Below are 11,574 nucleotides of genomic sequence, written 5' to 3'. Positions count from 1 at the left end.
GAAGATGCCTCTCAAGCAAAAGCGAAACTCGTACGGCGAAAATTTCTCTGTAATTAATTGCAATAAGACGGAGAAATCAATAATAATTTATTTTAACAGCTGCTGCGGATGATGGTCATGCAAAAAAAAAACATATCATTTATAAGTGTTTGGCGGAAGGGATAAGGTTAGATGGTTAATAAAAACTGGTCTCTCGATTATCCGGTATGGTGGCATCACCTTATTTATGAAACAGAGCGCATGTAGGGAAAAAAAAATTGGGGCGTCCAGACTGGACGAACATTAACATAAACCCTCGCAAATGGGAGGCGTACGATAAAAAAATCAGAGATCGTTACAAGCATCATCTAATACCGTGTAATTCGGCCTTTGGACTTGATAACAGCCTGGATCCGGTTTGTAGGTGAGACCACACCCTTGTGCAGGTATGTCGCATCCAGGTTAAGCCACTCGCTGAGGATATGACTGCGAGTACTGATTAATTTATTTATTTATTCATTAAACGTCACTTTCCATATGACCAAAATGAGGAGCAAATCTCCAAAATCATGGAACGTGTCAGTACATGAAATTACAACACAAAAGTAATAACACATAAAAATAAATGTTTATGAACCCGAAAAAAGTCAGTCCATAAGTTTAAGTAAACGCAATCGACAATACAACGAGACTCAGCTTAATTTTTCAAGGAACTCCTCGACAGAATAGAAGAAGTGAGCCATTAGGAAACTCTTCAGTTTCGATTTGAAGGCGCGTGGATTACTTCTAAGATTTTTGAATTCGAGTGATAGCCTATTGAAAATTGATGCAGCAATATACTGCACACTTTTCTGCACAAGAGTTAAGGAAGTCCGATCCAAATGCAGGTTTGATTTCTGCCGAGTGTTAACCGAGTTGATGCTGCTTATTCTGTGCAATAAGCTATTATTTTTAGCACTAAATGACGGTAAGGAACTCGTACATTGAGAGGCCATTGTCAAAATACCCAGACTCGTGAACAGGAGTTGACAGGAGGTTCGTGAACTTACACCACTTATTGCCCGAACCCCCGATTCTGAGCCAAAAATATCCTTTTAGAATGGGAAGAGTTACCCCAAAATATAATACCAAAGGACATAAGCGAATTAAAATAAGCAAAGTAGACTAATTTTCGTATCGAACGATCACTCACTTCAGGTACCTTTCGAAAGTAAAAATGGCAGTATTAAGTTTTTGAACAAGATCCTGAACGTGGGCTTTCTACAACAGCTTACTATCTATCTGAACACCTAGATATTTGCACTGTTCAGTTTCACTAATCATATGCCTGTTCTGTGAAATTAAAACATCAGGTTTTGTTGAATTGTGTGTTAGAAACTGTAAAATCTGAGTCTTACTGTGATTTAGCGTTAGTTTATTTTCTACAAGCCATGAAATTAGGTCATGTACTGCAATATTTGAAACCGAGCCAATGTTGCACACAACAGTCTTTACTACCAAGCTAGTACCATTAGCAAACAAATATTTTAGAGTTATCCGTAATACTAGAGGGCATATCATTTATGTAAATAACGAACATCCGTGGCCCAACACTGATCCCTGGGCCCCCACCCACTCCACTGTGCCCCACTCAGATCCCACATCACATCCATTGTCAATATTGTGAATAATGACGTTTTGCTGTTTGTTGCTAAAGTAAGATGTGAACCAATTGTGAGCTACTCCCCGTATTCCGCAATGGTCCACCTTCTGGAGCAATATTTTGTGATCAACGAAATCAAATGCCTTAGTTAAATAAAAAAATATGCCTAGCGTCCGAAACCTTTTGTTTAACCCATCCAGTACCTCACAGAGAAAAGAGAATATAGCATTTTCAGTGGTTCAACGACTTCTAAAGCCGAACTGTGCATTTCATAGCAAATCGTGTGATATAAAATAATTAATTGTTCTTACATACACAGCCTTTTCAATAACTTTTGCAAACAAGGCATAGAAATAGGTCTAAAATTATCTACATTATCCCTTTCTCCCGTTTTTTTAAAGCGGCTTTACTACTAAGTACTTTAATCGTTCAGGAAACTGACCATTCGTAAAGGAAAAATTACAAATATGGCTAAATAGAGGACTAACTCGTGCAGCACAGTAATTTAATATTCTGCATATTCTCCATCATAACCATGAGAGTCCTTAGTCTTCAGTGATTGAATTACTGACACAATCTCCCTCTTGTCTGTATCACAGAGGAGTATTTCAGACATCAATCTCGGAAAGGCATATGCCAAGAAGGTTATAAGATTCCCTGTGGAAACTAAATTTTTATTTAATTCGCCAGCAATGCTCAGAAGATAATTGTTAAATCAGCGATGGTGGAAATAAAAGAAAGGTACAGAAGTGGAATTAAAATTCAATGTGAAAGGATACCAATGATACGATTTGCTGATGGCATTATTATCCTCAGCGAAACTGAAGAAAAATTACATGATCTGCTGAATAGAATAAACAGTCTAATGAGTGCAGAATGGGGATTGAGAGTAAACGATGGAAGACGGAAGTTATGAAAAGTAGCAAAAATGAGAACATCGAGAAACTTGACATCAGGATTGATGCTCACGATGTAAATGAAGTTAAGGAATTCTACTACCTATGCAGGAAAATAACCAATGACAGACGGAGCAAGGAGGATTTCGCAAGCAGACTAGCACTGGCAAAAAGGGCATTCCTGGCCAAGAGAAATCTACTTGTATCAAACACAGGCTTTAATGTGAGGAGGCAATTTCTGAAACTGTACGTTTGTAATACAGCATTGTATGGTAGTGAAACATGGACTCTGGGGAAACAGGAACAGAAGGGAATCGAGGCATCTGAAATGTGGTGCTACAGATGAATCTTGAAAATTATGTGGACTGGTAAGGTAAGAAATGAGGGTGTTCTGCGCAGAATCGGAGAGGAAAGAAATATCTGGAAAACAATGGACAGGATGATAGGACATTCGTTAAGACTTCTTGGAATTACTTCCATGCTACTAGAGGGAGCTGTAGAGGGCAAAAGCTGTAGAGGAAGACAGCGTCTGGAATACATCCAGCAAATAATCCATGATGCAGGTTGCAACTGCTACTATGAAATGAAGAGGCTGGCACAGGAGACGAATTCGGGGTGGGCCGCAACAAACCAGTCAGAAGACTGATGAATCAGAAAAAAAACCTACGGAATGTTTTTGTGCTACATAGTAACCCTCCAACCTGATACTTGAAAATGAAAAGTATATATAGCAAAATTGAAATTCTCAGTTTTTAATTCATGCTTTATTCGAAAGGTGTTGATTAGTAACATGAAACAGAAGGGTGCTGTAGTAAACATAAAAAACAATACAGATGTATCATATAGTGCTAGGAAATACAATTCCCTTAAAAAAAGAAAAATTTTAAAAATTCAAAACAGCGACGTACCAATGATCTCTTCAATACTACTTGTTTTTGTTATTCATAAACAACTTTCCAGTTATCAATAGTAAAGGGAAACTCTTGCCTTTGATCAGTGATGATGAATGTTCTTTTGAGTACAAAATAACAGCAATAAATACAGAGTTTTTATAGTTGTACCTGTAAACTGTACTTGCATAAAACTAATTACTTTAGTTACATAAAAGCACAGAAGTTATGCCATCAACTAATTTTTATTGCTTATAAAATGCAACTTATATATTGTAAGGATATAAAATACACAAGGGAGTAACACTGAACGATGTGGGGTTCGGATTTCGTGCAAAAGAAAGAAATAAACAAACAGAAAACAAAAGGAAGTCGTCAGCTCCCGGGTCTGTCTCACACATTCATTTATGTTTCTTACCCTACCAATGCTACCAATTCTACACATAACTTACTACGTCACTTATGTGCTATACCAAAACTAGAGAATCGTAGGTTTGATAGTGTGCAACTCGAATAGTGATTGAAAGTTTTCAGTAACATGTCTTATGGAATTGGCACACTTCACTCCCAGAAGAAGTGTTGGTGCGTTCAATGGTTCGCTTGAAAGGGAATTTCTCACTGCTAAGGTGTATGTCATTGGACGCACTTCCATGCAAAACGCTGTAACTCTTTCCACAGAAATTGTGTAATTTTCAGATAAGTTAAATTTGAGAGCAAACCAGTGTCGTTGTTAAGAAACAGAATGATGTTGATGTGGCGTTACACTTCACAGAAGAGTGGACGTAACCGGCTGTAAAATGTCCATCAATGTTGTGTACGTGTCAGCTGTCACTGGGACAGAGACAGTAAGAGCTAAGAGTGGAACCGGGAGGCGAACCAATCCGAACAGGTAAAGAGGAGGCCACAAGATTTCCTAAGGCAATGCTAGACGAAAGATAGTAAATGTATCTCGCAATGAACGGAGAAAATTTCGGAATATATAGAATTTATATACATAACCAGTACCAGCTGAGTAATTACAAAACCTGATACAACAATAAGAAGTGAATTCAAATAGGATTAAAGGGCTGATTAGGCTATTGAATGCCTTAGAAGCTACTATTGTTGCAAAACCCTTAATTAGGCAGTCTTCTAGAAAATTAATACCATCCACCCAAAACTTATACAGTGACCCGCAAGGTGGCACTGGGTTACGGTTTTCAAAGGTAACAACAGAATTATCTACTACAAAACGATATCCAGTAACGTACAGTTTACTGCAATTGAATAAATTTCTTTGTTTCACGTCTATGATCACAAACTTGTTAGGTCCTCAGATTACTGGTTTCGGTCAACATGACCATCTTCAGATCTGCAGCAAAACATGTGCAAGACTGTCTACAGCTTGAAACAATCCAATAGACCCTGATGGAAAGTATTACTGAGATACACATGAAAATTATGTGCCTTAAATATGACAAAACATACCTGTTCTAAAAACATGTACAAATACAATGGAGCTTTAGTGGCATTGTCAAATGATAAACACAGAATCAGTGACACCATCGTCACATACATATATAAAATACGTTATATGCTAGAGTCACCTTGTTAACAGCACTACGGTTCAAAATGAACTGCCGTACAGTTGCCACAAAATGGTTGTGTCGAAAGGCCGCCAGATGTCGCTAAATCTAGTGCGCTCTTGTGGCGAATTTTAGATGAAAACGTAGTGACATACATAAGAACTAACTAACAGAGCTCACAGAGTAATATAAAAATGATAAAACAAATAGCAAAAGAAGCCAATGAATTAAAACAGGCAGTTGTAAGTAATAAGCGCCCACTGTTGCCGTGTCCGACAGAACGCCGCATGGGCGAAAAGTGGTTAGACGAACTAAACCGCCACAGGGTCCCTCGTACCCAGCGACACGCCGTTCCATAAAATAATGATAAAACACTGTAGTCCATTAACAAGATTATCTAGTTAATGAACTCTATTATATAAACAGAGAATAGACAAGAAAACGAGAGTTATACACTCATCGTAAGGAAACAAAGTAATTACGTAAAGCGTACCAGATAAAGAAACAGGCAAGAATATAGAAGAGAGGCGTTTGTAATTAAAGTAGAACATTATCAAACAATCCAAAGTCGGTATTGGATACAAAATCGCTCTCCCAATTGAACACTTTTGTTGGTTCTTGGTTTTTCGCTTCATAAATTTGTAGCTCTTCTAACAAGTGGAGAGCACAACCTTTCAGCACCCTGTGCAGAATAAGCATATTAAACTCAGTTCTGGTACTGTAAGTGCAATCCCAAAGCAGTTTTATTACGTGGCTGTGAATGCTCTTTGGACATTACGTTAATAGAGCGGCCAGTTTGGCCAATATAATATTTCTCACAGTGTTCTTGCCCCTTCTGTGTTTGTACATTTCATTAACTAAATAATATTTTTAATTGACTGGTACGCTAATTTATCATTCTTTTCTTGGAACGACGTTCGCCGGGTACCACGGGCGGTTAAGTTCCTTTAACCATTTCATGCTTACGCGGAAACTGGTGGTCACGCCAACAGACGACGTTGATTATTTACTACAGTCTGTTTTCAACCATTTGACTTCTTTCGCTATTTGTTTTATCATTTTTATATCATTCTTTGAACTGCGTAAGTTCGTTCTTGTGTACGTCACGATATTTTCATCTAAAGTTCGCCACAAGAACGCATTATATTTATTGTCACTTAACTATTTCCTTTTGAACAATCTAATTTTCGTTGTGTTTTAATTTAATGGATTTTATTCTGTAATGACTTATACACCTGGTAAGCCAGCTACAGACTTTACTGATTGTATTCTTCTTTTCATTTTATATCCCACAATAACATGATTGTTGAATATGTGTACACATACAGCAGCGACATCTGCCGAACTTTTGATACAAACATTTTGTGACTACTATACGGCAATTTCTTTTGTACTATAGCGCTGTTGACTAGATGATTAGTATATACCAAACTTTATATATGTGTGACGATGCTAGCTCTGAGTTTATCATTTGACGATACCACTATGGCTCCATTATGTTACGACATGTTTTTAGAAGAGGTACGCTTCGTCATGTTTAAAACGCATAATTTTCAGATGTGTCTCAGTAAGACTTTTCATCACGGCTGTAGATAATCCACAAGTTGTATTTGTGCTTTTCCCATATTTCGCTGCAGATCTGAAGATAGTCATTGGTGACCGAAACCGATAGTCTGAGGACCTAACAAGTTTGTCATCCTAGACGTGAAATAAATAAATTTATGCTACACTTCCTGGATCACTGTTCCATTCGCGACCATGTCGCAGCTTGTGAAACTATTGCACGAGACTGTTTCATTTGCCGACTGGTGTGGTACACTGATTATGAACTTTGGTCATTAATTCCTAAGTACCGTAATTATGGTTAGATACACAAACGAACGTATTAGATTGTCAATGAATTACTACATAGAAACACGCTTACAGCTTTTCATTTATTGCTTTCCACATATTTCGTACAACAATGACTCCACTGATTTAATGATGATAATGAAGGTAAATTCGAAGCGCACGATATTGTATTGTACATCTTACTGATAATTTTAAACAAGTTTCATTTACTGCACAAAAATAATCACACCATGTTGTAACTCGTAATTAAGCACCTACTAGAATACCTGTCAAAAGTTAAATTATTCATCGGTATCGGCGCATTCATTTTCATGTACGGATTTAACGTAAGTTAAATGTTGCAACAAAGTTGGTTATCAGTGCGTGAGAGGGTAGAGTTCCCTAGATACGATAGGGTGGATAACGCTTTTGTGACGGGTGGCGTGAAGGTAAGCAACACTTAGACATATTTTCGTGAGTTGTGACTCATATACGCCGAATCTGAGTTAGGTGAACAAGGACATATGGAAGTGCTACAGTATCGTATCGCATGCGTCCGCGTTGTAAGAAAGAAAGCATTATTATAATTTCTATTCTGCTAACTGGCATTCTCCATAGATCAGTATCATTTCTGTCTTCTGTTCGTTGGTGTTCATTTTACCCACATTAACTGTCAACTGTTGACGACTGACTAAAGGACAGGTCTTGTGTTCCGATTTGTCGATTTTCATCCCCGCCATGTAAATAAAGTAGTAAATTATAGTATTACTAGTAGTATTGTTAGCATTATTAGGGAAAGAAACATAAATTAATGTGTGAGAGAAACTCAGAACTGATGACTTCTCTTTGTTTTTTATTTATTTTGCGCATAATTAGAACTGCACGTCGTTTAGCGTCAGTCCATTGTGTATTTTACAACCTTAAGAAATGTAAATTGTATTTTACAAGTGAAAAAAAAAAATAGTTGATAGCGTAACTTCTGCGCTTTTATGTAATTAAAGCAACTACGTTCGACGTAATTACAGTTCAAATGCACAAACATAAACAAATTTATATAGATATTGTTGTTAATTTGTATTCAAAAGAACATTCTTCATAGTAATCAAAGGCAAGGGTTTCCTGTTATTATCTATAAGTGCGAAAGTTGTATATATAACAGAAACATGTTTTATTTAAGCTCAACGAAATACTGAAGCGATGTTTGACATGAAGGTTTTTTATTTATTTATTTTTTGACATAATTAAATTTTCTGCCACTATGTGATAAACTGATTTTTTTTTTTAATTTTTACTGCAACATTCCTCTGTTTTACGCTACAAATCAACAACTTTAGAGCAAAACCTAAACTAAACATTGACAGTTTCAATTTTGCTATAAATAATGTTTGTGTTTAAGTAACATACGGCAACGGCCGTGCCGCAGTGGATACACCGGTTCCCGTGAGATCACCGAAGTTAAGCGCTGTCGGGCGTGGTCGGCACTTGGGTGGGTGACCATCCAGCCGCCATGCGCTGTTGCCATTTTTCGGGGTGCACTCAGCCTCGTGATGCCAATTGAGGAGCTACTCGACCGAATAGTAGCGGCTCCGGTCAAAGAAAATCATCACAACGACCGGGAGAGCGGTGTGCTGACCACGCCCCTCCTATCCGCATCCTTATCTGAGGATGATACGGCGGTCGGATGGTACCGGTGGGCCACTTGTGGCCTGAAGACGGAGTGCTTTTTAAGAAACATACAGGAGGATAACTATGTAGAACAAAAATGTCCGTAAATCACCCAGCCCTTTATCTACCCTCACTCTGTTTCTAGATGGTTCACCACTTCCGGTTTCTATGGAAATCTAGTAAAGACTCACTGCATACGCAAACAAAGCAAACGAAATGGGGTAATTCCCGATAGGTGTGCAAACACCTAACGTACGGGTAATGCGGCAACGATCTGAACTGATCAAGGCTACTAAGAAAACTACCGTAGTTTACGTGTACTTGTGATGGTCTGCGGTAGCCTACGGTTGTTTTAAAACTCTAATCAGCACATGCCAAGCGGTACTTCCCCGAGGAAAGGCAGCAGCACTTCTGTAAGAAACTGTGTTGATCTTTTACCCGTTAAGGTTTCTTCAGTGAAATAAACAGGAATCACATGGTCTCCAATTATCCTGCACCAAACGTTCGCACTCATTGCCTCTTAAGTGCAACCAACCTTTAACAGTGCGGATTCTCGGCAGCGCAATAATGCATATTTCTTACATTCAGCTTCCCGCGATTGTTATAGGTAGCTTCAGCGATAATGAGAATTCTGGACAGAAAGAACTTATTGTTCTGAAGTCGTACTAGAACCGAGCGACAGAATTCCACGTGTCTTCTCTAATTCCGCCTGCAGCTGATAAGGATGGAAGCTGTTTTGAGCAAAATGTTGAGATTGCTTATAACAGAGGCATTGGCAATTTCTCTGGGGCCCCAGATCACGTGATCTGGGCTGGAGCTAACATGCGGATTATGAACAAAAGCTGCGAGAACAACTATTTACATCGCTCGTTGTAGGCTTATTTCTTAAACTCTGCTTAATATTCCAGTGCTCTAAAAATAAATTTTTTTGCACGTTAACTGAATTGTCATTCTTGTTAGGCAGCGTCTGTCTGGATACCCTTGTGTGTTCAACCCAAAAGCTTACTTCCCGTCCCTCCTCTATTCTCCGTAACAAGTAGCGTATCTATTGTCCCTTGGTTTTTGAAAGTTATTTATTTTTTCAGACCATATTTAACAGTACTTGAGTCACGTGAACGACACAGACGAAATTAAAACTCCTCTGTGCCTCTTTTGTACCTAAATAGAGGCAGTGTAACACTTCGTATCCCTCGTGAAGTATTTCCAAATTTTGGTATGAATCACGAGCTTCCGTATTAGACAGCTATTGGTTTCGTGTTCAAAACAGATAAATCCCAAGTTATAAATATTGTAACTATTCTGAACCAAGTAGTCGGGTTTTGGACAGTAAAACATCGTTGAATTTGTTGATCTTTTAGTACCACAGTACCAACAGTAGCACATACTTGAAAAAGCTATGTTGCTACCAGTAACTCTATACTTAATATAAGTGAGACTATAAGTCGTTAGTGAGGAGTTTCTCACAATTCGTCTGAGTGAAAATAGAGTTACGATGTCTAAAAATGTATGTGGCTAACAGCTTGGCTGAATTGCGCTGTATACTAAGCCCTATATGTATCAGAATGGCACGGACTAGGCTGACAAAACAAATACTAGAATTCTACGGAAAAAGAAGTAAGGCCAGAATTGAGCCAATTAAATGGATCGCTGCGATTAACGACGATGTTAAATTAGTCGGTATAACTCAGGCAGTCGTAACATATATAAAAACATTCAGACAAAGATATTTTCTTGGAATGTTGGTTAAAAGGTTACAATGAAATTAGAATATATATATATATATATATATATACATAGAGAGAGAGAGAGAGAGAGAGAGAGAGAGGGGGGGGGGGGGAGAGGAGGGGGGAGGAGGGGGGGAGGGGGGAGCAGGCGAGACGGAGAAAAACCGCAGCATGTTCGGCTGATGGTTTCCATAAATAATGAAATAGAAATTTTGTCTTCAAAACACTATTATCAGTAATTGTGACTGAGAAGATAACTAATTTTCAACGATAATTTGGAATAGCCTTTCGCAAATTGACTTTTTAAAACGAAAACGTTGAAATACGAGGAAAAAGCAGGCAGTAAACTACACTCCTGGAAATTGAAATAAGAACACCGTGAATTCATTGTCCCAGGCAGGGGAAACTTTATTGACACATTCCTGGGGTCAGATACATCACATGATCACACTGACAGAACCACAGGCACATAGACACAGGCAACAGAGCATGCACAATGTCGGCACTAGTACAGTGTATATCCACCTTTCGCAGCAATGCAGGCTGCTATTCTCCCATGGAGACGATCGTAGAGATGCTGGATGTAGTCCTGTGGAACGGCTTGCCATGCCATTTCCACCTGGCGCCTCAGTTGGACCAGCGTTCGTGCTGGACGTGCAGACCGCGTGAGACAACGCTTCATCCAATCCCAAACATGCTCAATGGGGGACAGATCCGGAGATCTTGCTGGCCAGGGTAGTTGACTTACACCTTCTAGAGTACGTTGGGTGGCACGGGATACATGCGGACGTGCATTGTCCTGTTGGAACAGCAAGTTCCCTTGCCTGTCTAGGAATGGTAGAACGATGGGTTCGATGACGGTTTGGATGTACCGTCCACTATTCAGTGTCCCCTCGACGATCACCAGTGGTGTACGGCCAGTGTAGGAGATCGCTCCCCACACCATGATGCCGGGTGTTGGCCCTGTGTGCCTCGGTCGTATGCAGTCCTGATTGTGGCGCTCACCTGCACGGCGCCAAACACGCATACGACCATCATTGGCACCAAGGCAGAAGCGACTCTCATCGCTGAAGACGACACGTCTCCATTCGTCCCTCCATTCACGCCTGTCGCGACACCACTGGAGGCGGGCTGCACGATGTTGGGGCGTGAGCGGAAGACGGCCTAACGGTGTGCGGGACCGTAGCCCAGCTTCATGGAGACGGTTGCGAATGGTCCTCGCCGATACCCCAGGAGCAACAGTGTCCCTAATTTTCTGGGAAGTGGCGGTGCGGTCCCCTACGGCACTGCGTAGGATCCTACGGTCTTGGCGTGCATCCGTGCGTCGCTGCGGTCCGGTCCCAGGTCGACGGGCACGTGCACCTTCCGCCGACCACTGGCGAC

The 11,574-nt window shown here is 39.8% G+C and overlaps 1 pseudogene; it reads left to right on the top strand.

Annotated features, from left to right (window-relative positions):
- The first annotated feature begins 8,206 nt into the window (after window positions 1–8,206).
- On the top strand, window positions 8,207–8,323 carry LOC124623375 (annotated as a pseudogene).
- Window positions 8,324–11,574: the final 3,251 nt, after the last annotated feature.

This window comes from Schistocerca americana, chromosome 7 (assembly GCF_021461395.2).
Source record: "Schistocerca americana isolate TAMUIC-IGC-003095 chromosome 7, iqSchAmer2.1, whole genome shotgun sequence".
In the NCBI taxonomy this organism is placed as follows: domain Eukaryota; kingdom Metazoa; phylum Arthropoda; class Insecta; order Orthoptera; family Acrididae; genus Schistocerca; species Schistocerca americana.
This window is presented reverse-complemented; position numbering and strand designations above follow the sequence as displayed.